Here is a 15,187-nt window from a genome sequence, read left to right as displayed (position 1 = left end):
AGATAGAGACTGGTACCCCAGAGCTCAGGCATCCTACATCCTCAACCCAAGGGGAGTCTGGAAAGGTCCCCGAGGCTCCATCTGGCTCAGTGCCTGAGTGGTAGATATGGGCTCCACTCCTCCATCCTTCATACCTTCTAGCATCATCCAGCCATGCCACACCATCAAAAGCCCAGCCAGGGTGGGGCAGACTCAGCATCCCGAGCAGTGGTGGAGTCCATGCATCATAGCCTCTTTGAAGAACATTACAGACAAGAGGCTGGTCCCACTGTGTGGCTTCCCATGGGGACAGTGGCACTGTGGGCTGGACACAGGAACCTAAATTCCCCGTCTTGGAAGCACTGTGGTTTGATTGCTGTTTGTGTGTTCGGGAAAAGAACATGTTTTGGCTCTGACTTTTATGGGTCTTTTCCAGTCATGTCCATCTTGGCTTCGTTTGTGGTAGTGACAGATCTAGCTTTCCTGGGATTAGACACAGGCGGCGGCCGAGCAGCCTCAGTACCCCATGTCCTGTGGAGGCCACCCCTTGCCAGTGTTTACAATGTCACTCCAGGGGGATGGGACACTCCTCGTTGTGGCATCTATCTTTACTGCTCACAGCCTGCAAGTCTGCCAGTGGGGGGCTAATCATTCTAGAGCTGAGGAACACACAGGTCCCCAGCTACCACAGGACTTGTATATGGGCCACAAGACAACCCTCATTCCCCATGTTTAAACCCTTTCCTGGACCCCCTTGATGGGGAAGACACAGAGTCCCCTGTGAGCTCATTTCTGCTCACTGCCAGCAGACCTCTGACCTGCACTTCTCAGTGTCTAGCTTTGGGGTAAGCTCGAGGCTTGTCTCCTCTGGAACAGGCTGTCACCTCTTCATTGCACAACCCAGTGCTTTCCTACACTGTGCAATCCTCACCTTTATCTAGATCCAAAATACCTTCCTAGCCTCAGAGGGAAATCCAGACCCATTTAGCAGTCATTCCCCACCCCCCCCCCCCACTACCCTGCCCCTGGCTTCCTCTTCCCCAGTCTCTGGCAACCATCCTTCAGCCTTCTATCTCTGTGGCTTCCCTCTTCCATAAATCAATAAAAAAAGAAATCACGTGATGCACGACTTTTTGAGTCTGGCTTCTCTCCCTCAGCATAACGCTTTGGGGGCTCACCTACACTGTGGCACGGACCAGTACTTCATATTCATGGCTGAATATTATTCCATTGTATGGGTATACCTCAGTCTGTCTTTTCATCTACTCATGGGCATGTTTGAGTGTTTCTGTATGTGTGTGCCTGGGTATGTATGCCACAGCACACATCTGGAGATCAGAAGACAGCTTTGTGGAGTCAGGCCTCTCCGTCTACCTTCACACGGGTCCTGGGGAATTAAACACAGGTCTCCAGGGTGCACCACAAGCCCCTTCTTTTGCTGAGCCATCCCATTGGCCCATCCCACTTCGGTTATTTCCAATAGCCCTGCTATCATCACGTGTGCCAACCATCGGCCTGAGTCCCTCCTATCAGCTTTCGGTGTCTATCCCCAGGACTCACTGGGTCCCATGACAGTTCTACATCCAAGTGTCTGAGCTATGACCAGCCTTTTCCCTCAGAGGCTGCACCATTTCATGGCTCTACCAGAAACACTCCAATTCCACTTCACCCTCATGCCAACACGATTTTCTTTTTCCTTGGCTCTAGCCAATCTTGTCAATTTGAACAACTCCTGGGTGTTGATGGACTAGGACATTCCACAGCTTCCAGGCTGCTTCTCTCAGGGAGGGGGCATCTGGGGGAGAATGTGTGTTGGGGCCTGGGGCTGGCTGCCGTTGCCAGGCTGAACCCTGCCTTGTGGGGTAACTGGGCATTTGTGCACATTCTCAGTGTGCTCCTGGGAGGTGTGTTTGGATCATCAGGCTGGGGCTTTCCCCAGGATGTCCTGCCTGGGCGGGGGAGTGCACCGTGGAGTGTGAGCAGCAGCTGCACACACAGGTGATGAAGCCTTCCCTTTGTGCTAATCAGAGGTCGCAGCCATTTCCATCCTCTGGTGAAAAGTCCAGCTCAGAAAACTCACTTCCGTCTCTTCCTTTCCTTGTGCAAAGAGGTTAAAAATAAATCTGTCCCAGGAGAAGGTGTCTACACATCAGCCTCAAAACTCCCAAATCCACAAAGCTCTTCAAATTCCTGCAACATCCCTGAAAGTCTCTCCGTCCCATGGCCATCTCCGTAGGGCAGGGACACAGAATAGATCTTACAAGCCTGTGGGCACTTTTCAAAGGACCTGGAAGATCGCGCCGTACCCTCCACCTCCACCCCATTCTATCCATAGGGATGGGCTTTTTAGGAAGCGGGACAATGAGAACCATCCTTCCACTGTGCATCTCGGGGAGGTGGCCCACCAGACGTTTAGGAGCAGCAATCCCATTTTGTCCCCTGGTGATGTCCCCTGGGAAGTGGGGAACACCGGCAGGGAGGAGCCATCGCTGGGCATAGAAAGGCCCAGTATCTAAGGCTGTCTGCCTGGATCCTGACTGACCAAGTTCTGTCCATGTGTCTCTGGGTGGGGTCAGTCATTCCAACTTCATGGCAAACTCACTAGAAGTGCAGTGTCCCAGGCATGGCTCTGGCCCCTTGGATCTGTATTCCACACAATCCCTAGCAGTTCCTGTGTGCATTGCTGCTGAAATAGCACCATGTCCCGCCACTCCACTTCCCTCCACTGGTGCTCAGGGAGGAGACGGTTATCTTTTAATAAGAAAAATCTCTTTAGTGCTAAGTTGTAGCCCAGAGAGAGGTCTGGCTTTTGAGTGAGGCAGAGGGAAAAAACAGTTTTGTCAGCTACATATTAACTTTACTCAAACTTCCCTAGAAGACAGCATAAACAGGAGTTTGTCTTTCCTTTCTGGAGTCATGGCTGGTGTGTACCTGGTCACCAGTCATTTTTCCAGAGGTCGAGGCCAAATTCAAAGCCCACTTTACTAAACTCTGTGGTTCTGGAGGAGGTGTGCTGAGACCACCAAGAGTGCTCCTGAATCTGGGAGTGTCTACATGAGGGAACAGGGCAAAGTGTCATCAGACTGTATGTGTGCATGCAGGCGCAACTGGACACTGGGCCAAAGGCCAGAGAAGCCCAACACCCGTCTCCAAGGACAGAACCTGTCCCCATGCACACCAGGATGTTCAATCCGGCTGCAGCCTTTCCTGGTAGAGCAGAATAGATCCCAGTGACGTAAAACCCAAGGCTGAATGGTAGGAAATTCCCTCTCCTTCCTAAGCCGACTCTTCCTGTCTCACCTTTCATGGGCACCAGCCACAGACCCTCCTGCCCTCCCAAGCTCCTTGCAAACTCTTCCTTCCTCTGAGGGCAGTAGACTACGGCTCTTGGTGACCCTGGGGAATTCCTAAGTGCTCGTGAGTTTCTGCAAGGCTGATGGCACACACTGGAAAAAATCTTTGAGGTGTCCGAAAAGGTCTAGACATCATCAGGATCCGGGAAACTTATACTTTACCCCAGAATTTAGAACTGTCTATTGTTCATAAGGATGACCAGTTCACATCTGTAAACATGTTAGATCACCCACAATGTGAATTAAAGAGGACCAACTGAACAACATTGGACTCGTTATACGATGTAGGTTGATAAGGACCTTAGAACTACTCTCCAAAATAATTTAACAGATCATAGTTAAAGAGTGAATAACATCTGGGCTTGGTGAGATGGCTCAGTGGGTCAAGGCGCTGGCTGCCAAGACTGACAATTTGAGTTCCACCCCTGGGGGCTCACTCGGTGGAAGAAGGAGAGAACGGACTCCCGAAAGTTATCCTCTGTCCTCCACACATACACAAACGCCATTCGAGAGTGCGACCCTCCCCCACAAATATATGTATGTATGTGTGTATGTATATATATGTGTGTGTATATATGTGTATGTATGTATGTATGCATGTGTGTATGTATGTATGTATGTGTATATATTTTAAGTAAATAAAATCCACGTGTGATGAAGCCAGTTCTCACTCCACTCAGGAACATTCCACTTGAAATGGATCAGACTCAAATGAAAGAGATGAAAGTAAAAATCCCCAGCCAACCACCACCACCACCACCATCACCCCACTACCACCATCATCACCACCATCACCACCACCACCACCATCACCACCACCACCACCATCACCACCATCACCACCACCACCACCACCACCACCACCACCATCACCACCACCACCATCACCACCACCACCACCATCACCACCACCACCATCACCACCACCACCACCATCACCACCATCACCACCACCACCACCATCATCACCACCACCACCACCATCATCACCATCACCACCACACCACCACCACCACCACCATCATCACCATCACCACCACCACCACCACCACCACCATCATCACCACCAAAATGGCTAAAAGAAAACATTACAGGGGAAGTTTTGAAACTTTGGGTTGTAAAAGATTTCTTAGACACAAAAACCACAAAACAAAAGAGTTGACAAGATTACAGAGTTTGATTCTCCGAATACTGCTGAAGACAAAAGGGCTCTAAACTAGTTAAGTCTGGCCCTAACTGGCTCCCTGGTATGCTTCTAGCAACCTCTGTGGCCATTCTGCACTTGTGTACCTGGGAAGCCGCTCCCCCAGCAGTCCTCAGCATCCACCCGACTAGCACATCCTACACACAGCCTGCTGAGTGTCTGGCTGCTTACGGACTCCCCTGCCGCTGTCTGGACCCCCCCCCCCCCCCCCCCCCCGTTCTATTTTTAGAGCGTTTTCCTTCTTTGTCTGTGGTTTTGAGGCTTGAGCCCAGGGTCTGGCACCTGTGAGGCAGATGCTCTGCCACTGATCTACACCCCCAGCCTGAACCCCTTTGGAGACCATTGCAACAACATCACAGTTTCCGAGGCTCAGCCTGCTACCCTTATCTGTCCCAGCCCCATTAAGTTCTGTAGACCCCTTGAGCCGTTCAGGAAATACTTCAGTCTTGCTTTAGCCCTGCACCAGCCCGGTAGAACTGCTGGTTGTTGGCTCCGCAGCAGAGGGTTTGGCCTAGCTGTCGGCACAGCAGACGGAATGCTGCCCAGGCCCTCATGATGAAGTCATCAAGGAGACCACCCAGACTCATGGAAGGAGGCCTGTGTATCAGACCGCTCAGCATCTGATTAGATAATGAAATATTGTGGGCAGTTGAGGTGCGGGTGAGGCAGGGCTCTGGAATTCGGGACGCTCCTCCCCCAGGAGGCTCAGGGCTGGTAACATTTGAACCTGGCTGCTTTCAGGACAACTGCCCACAATGAAGAGCGGACCGTGCTTAGCAATGGGTAGGACTCGGGTAGGACCGCTGTAGTTGGGGGGGGCGGGGGCGTGCGTGTCAACAGTTGCAAAGAATCAGGGGTGTGTACAGACATCAGTCTGTAAAAAATCTATAAAAGGAATAATTTTAATGTTTACTGAGTATCTCAATTTTGAAATGAAATCAACATTCCTGGTGGGAGGCACAGGGCCAGGGGGTGATAGTGCAGTTCCAGCGGTCAACACCAGGTGGCAGTCAGCCTCAGCCTCGAGGCGTGTTAGGAAACCTATCCTCTGACATGAAGGTTTTGCGCCTCTCCAGGGTCACATGACTCATCTTGTGGACAGAGGGCGAGTCCCTCATTTGTCATGGGGTGCTAACATCCCTTAGGGATAATCCCGAGGAAAACTGTGCCGGCCTAATCCAGTCCGTCCAAGGGGTCATTACATTCCTTTTCCCTGTGACAGAGTGGTTGGACTCAGTCTTGTTAAAGGAAAAGTACACCAAGTGTTGACTTTGGGAGCCTGCTGGACCCACACCTACCCCAGTGTCCTATGCCACAGTGACTTTAAATGACATTAGATTGAATTCCTCCCTGGGACTAAGTTAGAACACACCTAACAGGCCTGGATCTGGGACATTTCCAGTGTTGTTAACCCACTAGAATTTTAATTCCTGCAAAGTCCAGGAGCGCATATCGTTATTTTGTTCATTCTCTGGGGGAAACTGAGGCAAGGGTGTGGCCAACTAGCCTTGTACATCCTGAGGGAATGAGTTCACATGGGAGATGGCCATGTGGCTCTGGAGACTCATTGGCAGCCTGGGCATGCTCACCACAGACAGGAACTGAGGTGTGAAACCAGGCAAGGCCCAGGGCAGGTGTGATGAATGAGGACAAGGATGTCTCCCAAACAGCTTGGGGAAGAAGAGTAGAACAGGACACAGCTGGCAGAAACGTGTTTAAGAGCAAGATAAATGGGTACAAACGTGACTTCTGAGAGGCTAGGAGACGGACCGCAGATGGTGGACAGCCTTCTCCTACTGAGAGATCTCACCTGACCTGGGACAAGTTCACTCTGGCCCTAAAGGGCCGGCAGGAAGGCATGCTGGGTGGTGGAGCAGCCCTGGCATTTCCCACCCCTCTTTTCTCACATCCACTCGGCCTCTGAAGTGTTTTTGTTTATCTGATGTTTTTATGTTTCGAGACGACAGGGTCTCATCTAGCCCAGGCTGGCCTCAAACTTGCTACATAGCCAAGGATGACTTTGAACTCCTGATTGCCCTGCTTCTATCTCCCTGGGGATTACAAGTGTGAGGCCCCATGCCCAGTGTATGCAGTGCTGGGAATCAAACCTTGTATATGCTAGGCAAGCTCTCTACCTGTGGTGGTATTGTGTTCCCCAAAATATTGTGCACCCTAATAAATTTATCTGGGGTCAGAGAACAGACAGTCACTAGATACAGAGCCAAAAATGGTGGCTAGAAAATGGGTCAGAGCAAGCCATAGAAGAAGGCGGTGGTGGTGCATGCCTTTAATCCCAGCATTTGGAAGGCAGGGCTAGGCAGGTCTCTGTGTGTTCAAGGATACAGCCAGCATGGAGACACATGCCTTTCATCCCAGAAAGTGAGCCATTAATCTCAGGGAGTGATGGCAGAAAGGGAAAGATATATAAGGCGTGAGGACCAGAAACTAGAAGCATTTGGCTGGTTCAGCATTTGGCTGGTTAAGCTTTCAGGCTTCTAGCAGTAGTTCAGCTGAGATCCATTTGGATGAGGACTCAGAAGCTTCCAGTCTGAGGAAACAAGATCTGCTGAGGAACTAGTGAGGTGAGGAAACTGTGGCTTGTTCTGCTTCTCTGATCTTCCAGCATTCACCCCAATAACTGGCCTCAGGTTTGATTTTATTAACAAGACTCTTTAAGGTTCCTGCTACATCTACCAATTAAGCTGAAGTCCCAGGCCCTTGCTGGAGGTAGAACCCACATCCTTCACATGCTAAGTAAGTACTCTGGCACTGGGCCACACTCCAGCCCTAACCCTTGAAGTTTGATTGTTAGTCCACACCAGATCACTTACAGTCTTTCTTCCCTGCACCTTTAGAAGGGTCTGCTCTGTGGGGTGAGCCCCATGAGGAGACTCTCCAGTCCTCAAGGGCAGGGCTTCCCTACAGAACCACTATGACACTGTCCCAGCTCTCATGCTGAGGTTGTCTTCTGGGCAGTGAATAAGGGGCTGAGCTCACGCCCAGGATGGCCGTGACTTTCTGGTGTCCCGTACTTCCTTCCCCTGATTTTCATCGAAGATGACCCTTTTGATGACACCGAACACATAGCCAAAATGAAAACAGACCACAGGAGATCCATCTGCCATCTAGTCTGTGGGGAGATAATGGATGGCTCAGTTACCCAGACAAGGGATCCAAGACCCAGTGACAGTCTTCTGCATTCCAGAGAATGACTCAGCAAGGAATATCCTCAGGACACATGACCATTTCTTTTCTTTTTCCTCTCTTCTTCCTTTTTTTTTTTTTAAATTTATTTTTATTTTTATTTATTTATTTTTTTGAGACAGAGTTTTGTACAGCTCGGATATATCCTGTATCAATGGGTGACTGAACTTCCGGTCCTCCTGCTGCCACAGTAGGAGCTGAGGAGTGGTCTGGGACTCTCCCTGCATGCTGGGCAAGGACTTCGGCGACCGAGTTACATCTCTACCCTTCTTTCTTACTGAAGATTTTATTTTATATGTGTGAGCGTTTTGTCTGCGTGTATGTATGTGTACCATGTGTATGCAGTGCCCGAGGTCTACAGAGAACGGTGAATCTCTCAGAACTGGAGTTATGGACAGTTGTGAACAGACACATGGATTCTGGGACTGGAAAAATCCAGGTCCCCTACAAGAAAAAATCCTACAAGGTCCCTTAGTGCTCTTAATTGCTGAGCCATCCTAGCTCTCCTTTAAATGGCATTTAAATTTTTTACTTTATTTTCTTTAATTCTACTTTATGTGTGTGAGTGTTTGGCCTGTATGTATGCCTGTGCATCCTTGTAGGGCCTGGCACTCCTGTTGAAGTGGCCATCAGCTGTAACTCTGGAGTTAGCCAAACTCACTTCTTGTCCTGAAAGTCTGTTAGGTACCTCACTCACTCTCAATGGACCCCCTCCCTTCTGGACAACTGCCCAAGCATCCACAGATCCCTAACCGCAGAATGTCGAAAATCTATCCTAGGCCTTATTCCCTCCGGTCCCGTGGCCCACAATAACCCTGAATCTCCTTTTCGTTCTCTAGAGAGCACATCTAGAGTCTAATTCTGGACAAGTGGAGACACTGCTGGTGTCTGGCTCACAGCCGAGGACCCATCACTGTTCAGATGGAGCTCCTGTCCTGCGTTTCCCGCCTCGATCCTGTCCTGCCACCGCCTTCAGGGCCCGTCACCCCCATTTCATCCATGTACTAGCCCGTTAGCTAGCATCTGGGCCTCTCCCTAATGATGCCCTGGAATCCCCTTTGCTACCTCCATGGGGTCCCTCTGAAGTCAAGGGAACTCTTGTGCTATGTCTAACGTAATCCTGTACAGTCCCTGTGGCCACCATGGAGCCCCCGATGCTCCCTGTGTATTAGATAATGTCTGATGATGCCTAACATTGCAAACACTTCTTCTTTTTTTTTTTCCTGGAAAGGCTGCTCCTTGTTTCTTCTTTGAGCTGATATTGGAACAAGTCCTCTTTGATATGCTCCTAGTTTCTTAGCTGCTTCATAACGTCCCTTATTAAATCCCTTCTGCACCTGTTTCATATCTCAAGGGGCCCAGTGCGGTGCTTGGGCCACAGGACACTTGTGTGTGTGTGTGTGTGTGTGTGTGTGTGTGTGTGTGTGTGTGTGTGTGGCTTGTGGGGTTATAAAGGCAATTTGATTAGATTTTTGAATCCTGTCTACCTGTCTCCAGCTGGCTGCCCCCTCAACTGCCTAGGAAGCACCCCTTTGTAACTGCTCTGTCTTCTTCCTCCCCATGACTGCCGGGGCATGCTTCCAGGACACCGGAGGCCTTGTGCAGGATCAGGCTGAGTGTTTTCCTTCCCTGAAGGACTTTCAGACTTTCAGGGACATGCATGCAGCAAAGCCCTCCAGGCTCTGGGAGGCTAGGCGAGCATGGAAGACCAGTCTTCACCTTCCAGCACGCAAGACAACCGAGCAGCTGCTCACAAAGGGAGCAGGCACTCTCAGGAGAAATGTCTATCCGTCATCCACCTGTCTATCCATCCTCCATTAGATCTATTGCATATGTATGTATCTATGCCTCTTTCCATCTGTCCGTCTCTGCCATGTACCTATCATCGCCTCAATCATCCATCCACTTGCCTATTTATCTAAGCGCGCGCGCACGCACACGCACACACACACACACACACACACACACACACACACACACACGGACTGTTACACGTGTCTTACAGTTAGAAGGTATGAAACATATCTAAGAGGAGAAAAAGCACAGAGAAACGTGTAGGCATTTTGCTGAAAGCTGACTTGGGGTTTGTGAGATGGTGAGATGGCATGTGACAAGCAAGCCTGGTGGACTGAGTTCAGTCTCTGGGACCCATTAGGAGTGGAAGGAGAAAACTGACCCCACAAAGTGGTCTTTCACCTCCATGTGCATGCTGTGGCATACTCCCCCCTCCCCCGCTTCCGTCTTGTGACACACAGTAATAGGTTTCAAAGGTTTGCTCCCAATGGTACTGGCGTGAAAGTGCCTTGGCTTATTTGTAAATCACAAATAACCCCAACCTTAAGTTTCTTATTAAAATACTGTTGCCATAGAAGCTCATGTCCAGCTAGATGTATTCTCCTTAGAAAGCAACTGAATGGGCTTTGCCTGTGTTTGAGGGAGGTCGGTGGACATAGAATGGTCCCTGGGCATGACGCCTAATTTTCTGGCACATTCTCAGCCTGTAACCTCTTGAAGACCAGGTGGTATGCCAGTCTTGTAGTAGAGCCTTCACCTGTGACTGCGGAGGGCCGCACATGGCCATGACTCCCCACCTCTATATAAAGCCCTCCACATATCTAGTGGGAGCTTCCTGGTGTGTACGGGCCTCTTCAACTCTCTGACCTCAGGCAGATGTATGGTCATGAATAATAACCCACGATCTGGCTGACATTTGGGAATTCTGGTTCTTGCGGTCAGAGAACTTACTAGCTACTCCATTTGGCAGCAATTTCTGTGATTCAAATATTAATCTTTTTCATGCAAAACAGTAGCACTTCTCTGGATCGGATGTGCTGGGCAAGAATCTGGGAGGCAGAGCCTGCACCACCAATGGGCTGGCTGTAGTCATCCTACAACAGTGATTCACCACACTGCCATCTCCTGAGTCCTAGCTGTCTTGTTGCTCATCCGTGCCCCTCCCCACAAAGCAAGAGAACAGACAGTGCCCAGTGGATGCTGCCAGTTCCCCTCAGTGTAATGTACTGGCAGATGAGTGGTAATGCAAGCCCTTTCCTTTTCAAAGACCCCACTGAGCTGGGCATGGTGGCACATGGCCCTCATGGACCTCTCCTGCCTCTTCTCTCTTGGACTTCTTCCTGGGCTCTTTAAATTCTGCTGTCCCTCAGACCTCAGCCTGGTTCCTCTGGTTGCACACTCTGATACCTGACTTTACATCAGAAGAACTCAACGGACCCAGAAGCTTCAGTGTAAAAGACCAAACAGCAAAAGGAAACAACTTTGAAACCCACCACTGTAATGTTATTTCTTAAGTTCTATCATCTGGACAGAATCTACTCTGGTCTGAGTATGTGCGGATCCCCATGTTGAAGTGACTCTCCCCCAGTTTGCATTAAAGGTGCTGCTTTCAGATGGTGCTGAAGTTACAAGGTAGGCACCCCCATAAATGAGACAGTGTCCAGATGAAAGACTACCCTGTGCACATTGGCACAGGAGCTAGGCACTGTTTGTGAAGCAGAGAAACTCCCATGAATGCTGAATCTGTGGTGCCTGGGTATGGGGTTGTCTCGTTTGCATGTGTGTGTGAGCACTGTGTGTGCAGTGCCCATGGAGGCCAGAAGAGGGTGTTGGAGTGTCTGGAACTGGAGTCATGGAAGGGTGTGTGGGTCTGGGGACCTCATCCAATTAGCAAGTGCTTTTGACTGCATCTCTCCAACCCCCAAACTATGGCTTCAAGTTCTCCGGTACAAAGCTGGGGTTTTCAAGTCCTTTGAGTTCCACAATCCTTCAAAACCTATGCGGTGGTGAACAAAACCCCCAGAGTCATTAGCAAGGATGGTTGTATCCAGAGAGTAGCAGAGTTGCGTGTTTTCTAAACTGAAGGAGAACGTTGAAGAAGCTTAAAAAATTGTGTTCATTCCCATACACAGGCAAGTACACAAACCAAACCCCACTGTCCCAGAATCACCTCAGATCAGGCTCCCTGGTCCACAAGGTGTTAAACCCCTCTCTGTGGTACATATGATGCTCCAGGTTGCTTGACTATGTCCTTATTCACTTTAAAATGTGTGGATCAGACCATTATGAGATGGAGTGATTCCCATGAGCGTCAGAAGGGGACCCTCATCACAGATAGGGTTATGAAGACACTGTCTCATTCTGTCCCAGAGCAGAGAACCAAAACCCACTGTGGAGTCAACACAAGAAATGAAGTTGGAATAGAGGGCAAAAATGGAACAACTGGATGGAAGAGCTGGCCATAAAACCAAAAAAAGTGGAAGCCAGCTTCATGGTTAGGAAAGAACTGGAAATGTGTGGGTGTGTGCTCAGGGCCTGAGGAAAATTCCGGAAGTCATGCAGATGGTTTTTGTTAGGAGGCGTTGGAAGCCCAGAGGGCTGCATCTCCTTGGGAAACAAGTCGATTTAAGCAATGTATTTCTCTCTTAAGTAGTTTTCTGATAAACTTACAAAATGCAAAGCTCATTGGCAGGGTGAAGTCCAGACCCTTCCCTTGGAGCCAAGAGCCCTGTGTTTGAAAATCCCTGGAGGGCACAGCAATCTAGGACAGGCATCTTACTCATTTTCTGTCCTCTTATTTACAGATCTCACTCAGCTGTAAATGGTTTCTCCAGGTTTGGCAGATGAAACTTCCCTTCCTTTGGAGGAAGGAAATGTCACAGTCACAATGACCATTTTCTTGGTTTAGGATGTTTCAACAGAAACATTAATAAACGGAGACTTATATTCAAGGAATCAGAGGTCAGGGTACTGACCTTAATAATGCAAGGAGGCTTCCTACTTCCTTGAGACAATCTGGAACTCCTCTTTGAATACCTATGAAAAAGAACTTTCCATAGGAGGTGGGGAACCTTCACTGATAAGGACCACTTTAGAGTCTCTGTGGAAGAACAAAGATCTCTACTAGATATAAGGTTTGTGAATTAATGTTTAGAAAACATCTCAGGTTTCATTTGAACATCTACTGGAGAACTTTCATACCAAAACTTGTCCAGGAGGTGCATGAAAGATTTAGTCTTTAGAAACAAAATGTACTTTATGAGTAGCTGAGGAGACTGGATCTGCTTGCTGGGCAGTGACTGATGAGTTTGTACAAACAACCCACCTAAAACCTTGTGAAAGTCTACAACTCCAGCTGGCTGAGCGCTTTGGAGAACTAATCAGATTGCTCCACAGTTACTGGATGTGTTGCTAACATGGACCATATTCAAGGACATTAGATTCTCTTAGCCCTGGGGACATTACTCAAGTCATTGAGAATTTTCAGGGCATGTCCTACAGAGGGATCTTCTGAAATTACCAGGCTGTAGACACCAGCGTGAGCCCCACACAGACCCCGCCAGCATTCATGAAGCTTCCCTGCAAGAGGAACAGGTGCTTTATGGCTTTCCTGCCAGGAAGAGGATGGGTGCAAGGCCAGATTAAACTTCATTAGGTCAGTGTGTGGGAATTTACATTTTAAACAGTTTCATGGCAAATCTCCCAAAACATAAGTGATATTGAAAAGTTCAATTATTTCCCCATGTATTTCTTAAAAGCTGCACTGTGTCACACACCCAGGGAATATTACATGCTTTGGAAAGGAACAATTTCCCAAGGCCAGGCTCAATGTGACACCCTTGCCTTTGGTCATTTGTGGGAAAACAACCAGCAGAGGGGTTCCGACTTGCAGAACTATAGATCGGGGCCAGCCAAGCTTGGGGGCCAACTTAAACACACCCTATGGGCAAACTGCATTGTCTTCTCCTCACTTCCACAAGTCAGGATTGGATTAGTATCTTTGGGGTTGACCTATGACCCTTAATATTCAAGTAGGTTTAAAAAAAACCTCAATGTAGCCCGGGATGGCTTGGAACTGCTTTGCAGCCAAGGATGACTCCACCTCGGTCGCTCTAAACATAAGGTTTAGTAGTTTTGCAACTGGGACTCCAGGGGTTGTCAGCTCAGGAAACTGTGCAGTAGGTCGGTAACCAATTTCAATGGGTGTCTCCCCAGTGCCCCTCTTCCCTTCTATCTGTTTTTATACTCCCTTTACAACAGTTACCCGAATGCCAGACTCTCAGCAGCTGCATCACAATGCATGCATTCTTTTCATTTTACTGCCAATTAATTAAAAAAAAAAAAATCTTACAACCAAAACTTGGCAGGAATTTGCAACTGACTTTTTTTTTTTTTTTTTTTTTTTTTTTTTAATTCTGAGTGAATGAGCAAGAAAAAGGTAGTTTGATGTAACTAAAGAAGAAAATAGTTCTATTGGAATGTGGTCTCCTCAGGAAGGATGCTTTAAAGAAACTATGCCATGCTTACTTGGTTGTTGATGACGTCCAACTTCCACCCTTTTTGTGCAGGATGTCTGGTTCCAGGCACAGTTGATTGTGACTTCCTCTATCCCATTTATAAGCAATGGGGACTCCAAACTCCCCTCTAAAATCCCGCTTCTTTATGTTTACTGATGCTATTTAAATAGGCAATGTGTTTCCCCACAGCGAACACAGTCTCCTCTCTCACGGCAATATGTGAAAATGGCCAGGGAAATGAATTTCCAAGAAGGGACAGTCCAAGGAAGAGGAAACAGAGGGAAATCTGATTCTGATTCAGATTTTTGTGTTCTTCTAAAAATAACATCAAAGCCCTGACTGTCTGTCCTAGGGATCTGGCCATGTTTTTGTGGTCTGTGTCTGTCGGTTTTCCCAGGATGGACGGCTTCTTTTCTTAGGATCCAGCTGCTTTCAAGCTGATGCTAGCCCCTCACTCAACTCTTCAGAGGGCTGTTTAAGTCTAACCTGAGAGAATCTCTACTCCAGTCAAATGGCAAGAAATACATTTGTGACTATAAAAAACCATGGTGGAGGAGACTCATCACCTCTATCCACCCATAGCCTCCATATCCAGGGTGGGTCTTATTCCTGCTGACCCGGCCCACGCCCTCCCATCTCCACAAAGGATCATTTACCCCCAGGAAGCCGGCAGAATCACTGAAGATTGCTCTCTACCCCCTTCACCCCATTCCCTCTGCTACATTTCCCGAAGTGGCAGTCCAGGTCTGGGCCAATACTTCTGGCCTCCAATTTTGATTTACTCCCCACATGTCATGTCTGCCTTGCCAAGATTGTGAAATATGCCACCTACACTGTTCTTAAAAAGTAAAAAGAGTTTAGCGCATTACTAATGGAAAATATGTATCCGTCACTAAATGGAAAGGAGAAATAGAAACTCATTTTTAATCTCTCTCTCTCTGCCTCTCCCTCTCCCTCTCCTCCCTCCCTCTCTCCCCCCTCTCTCTCTTCCTCTCTCCCCCTCTCTTCCTTTCATATTAAGCAAGCTCCCACATATAAAGAACTTGACCCTGAGAACCCATTCGATTGAGTGACAGATCTGGGACACGGAGGCAAAGGGATGTCTTAGGACACTGTGGGGGCGTTTTTGGTTCCGA

General features: G+C 48.6%; 1 protein-coding gene across 3 annotated transcripts in view; it reads right to left on the bottom strand.

Annotated features, from left to right (window-relative positions):
• Positions 1-15,187, bottom strand: part of Col4a2 (collagen type IV alpha 2 chain) — a 140,465-nt gene that overhangs the window by 53,261 nt on the left and 72,017 nt on the right. The gene's annotated exons all lie outside the window — the stretch shown is intronic.

Source organism: Onychomys torridus, chromosome 17 (genome assembly GCF_903995425.1).
Source record: "Onychomys torridus chromosome 17, mOncTor1.1, whole genome shotgun sequence".
NCBI classification, from domain to species: Eukaryota; Metazoa; Chordata; class Mammalia; order Rodentia; family Cricetidae; genus Onychomys; species Onychomys torridus.
Note: the sequence above shows the minus strand (reverse complement) of the source record. Positions and strands in the feature narration are given on the sequence as shown.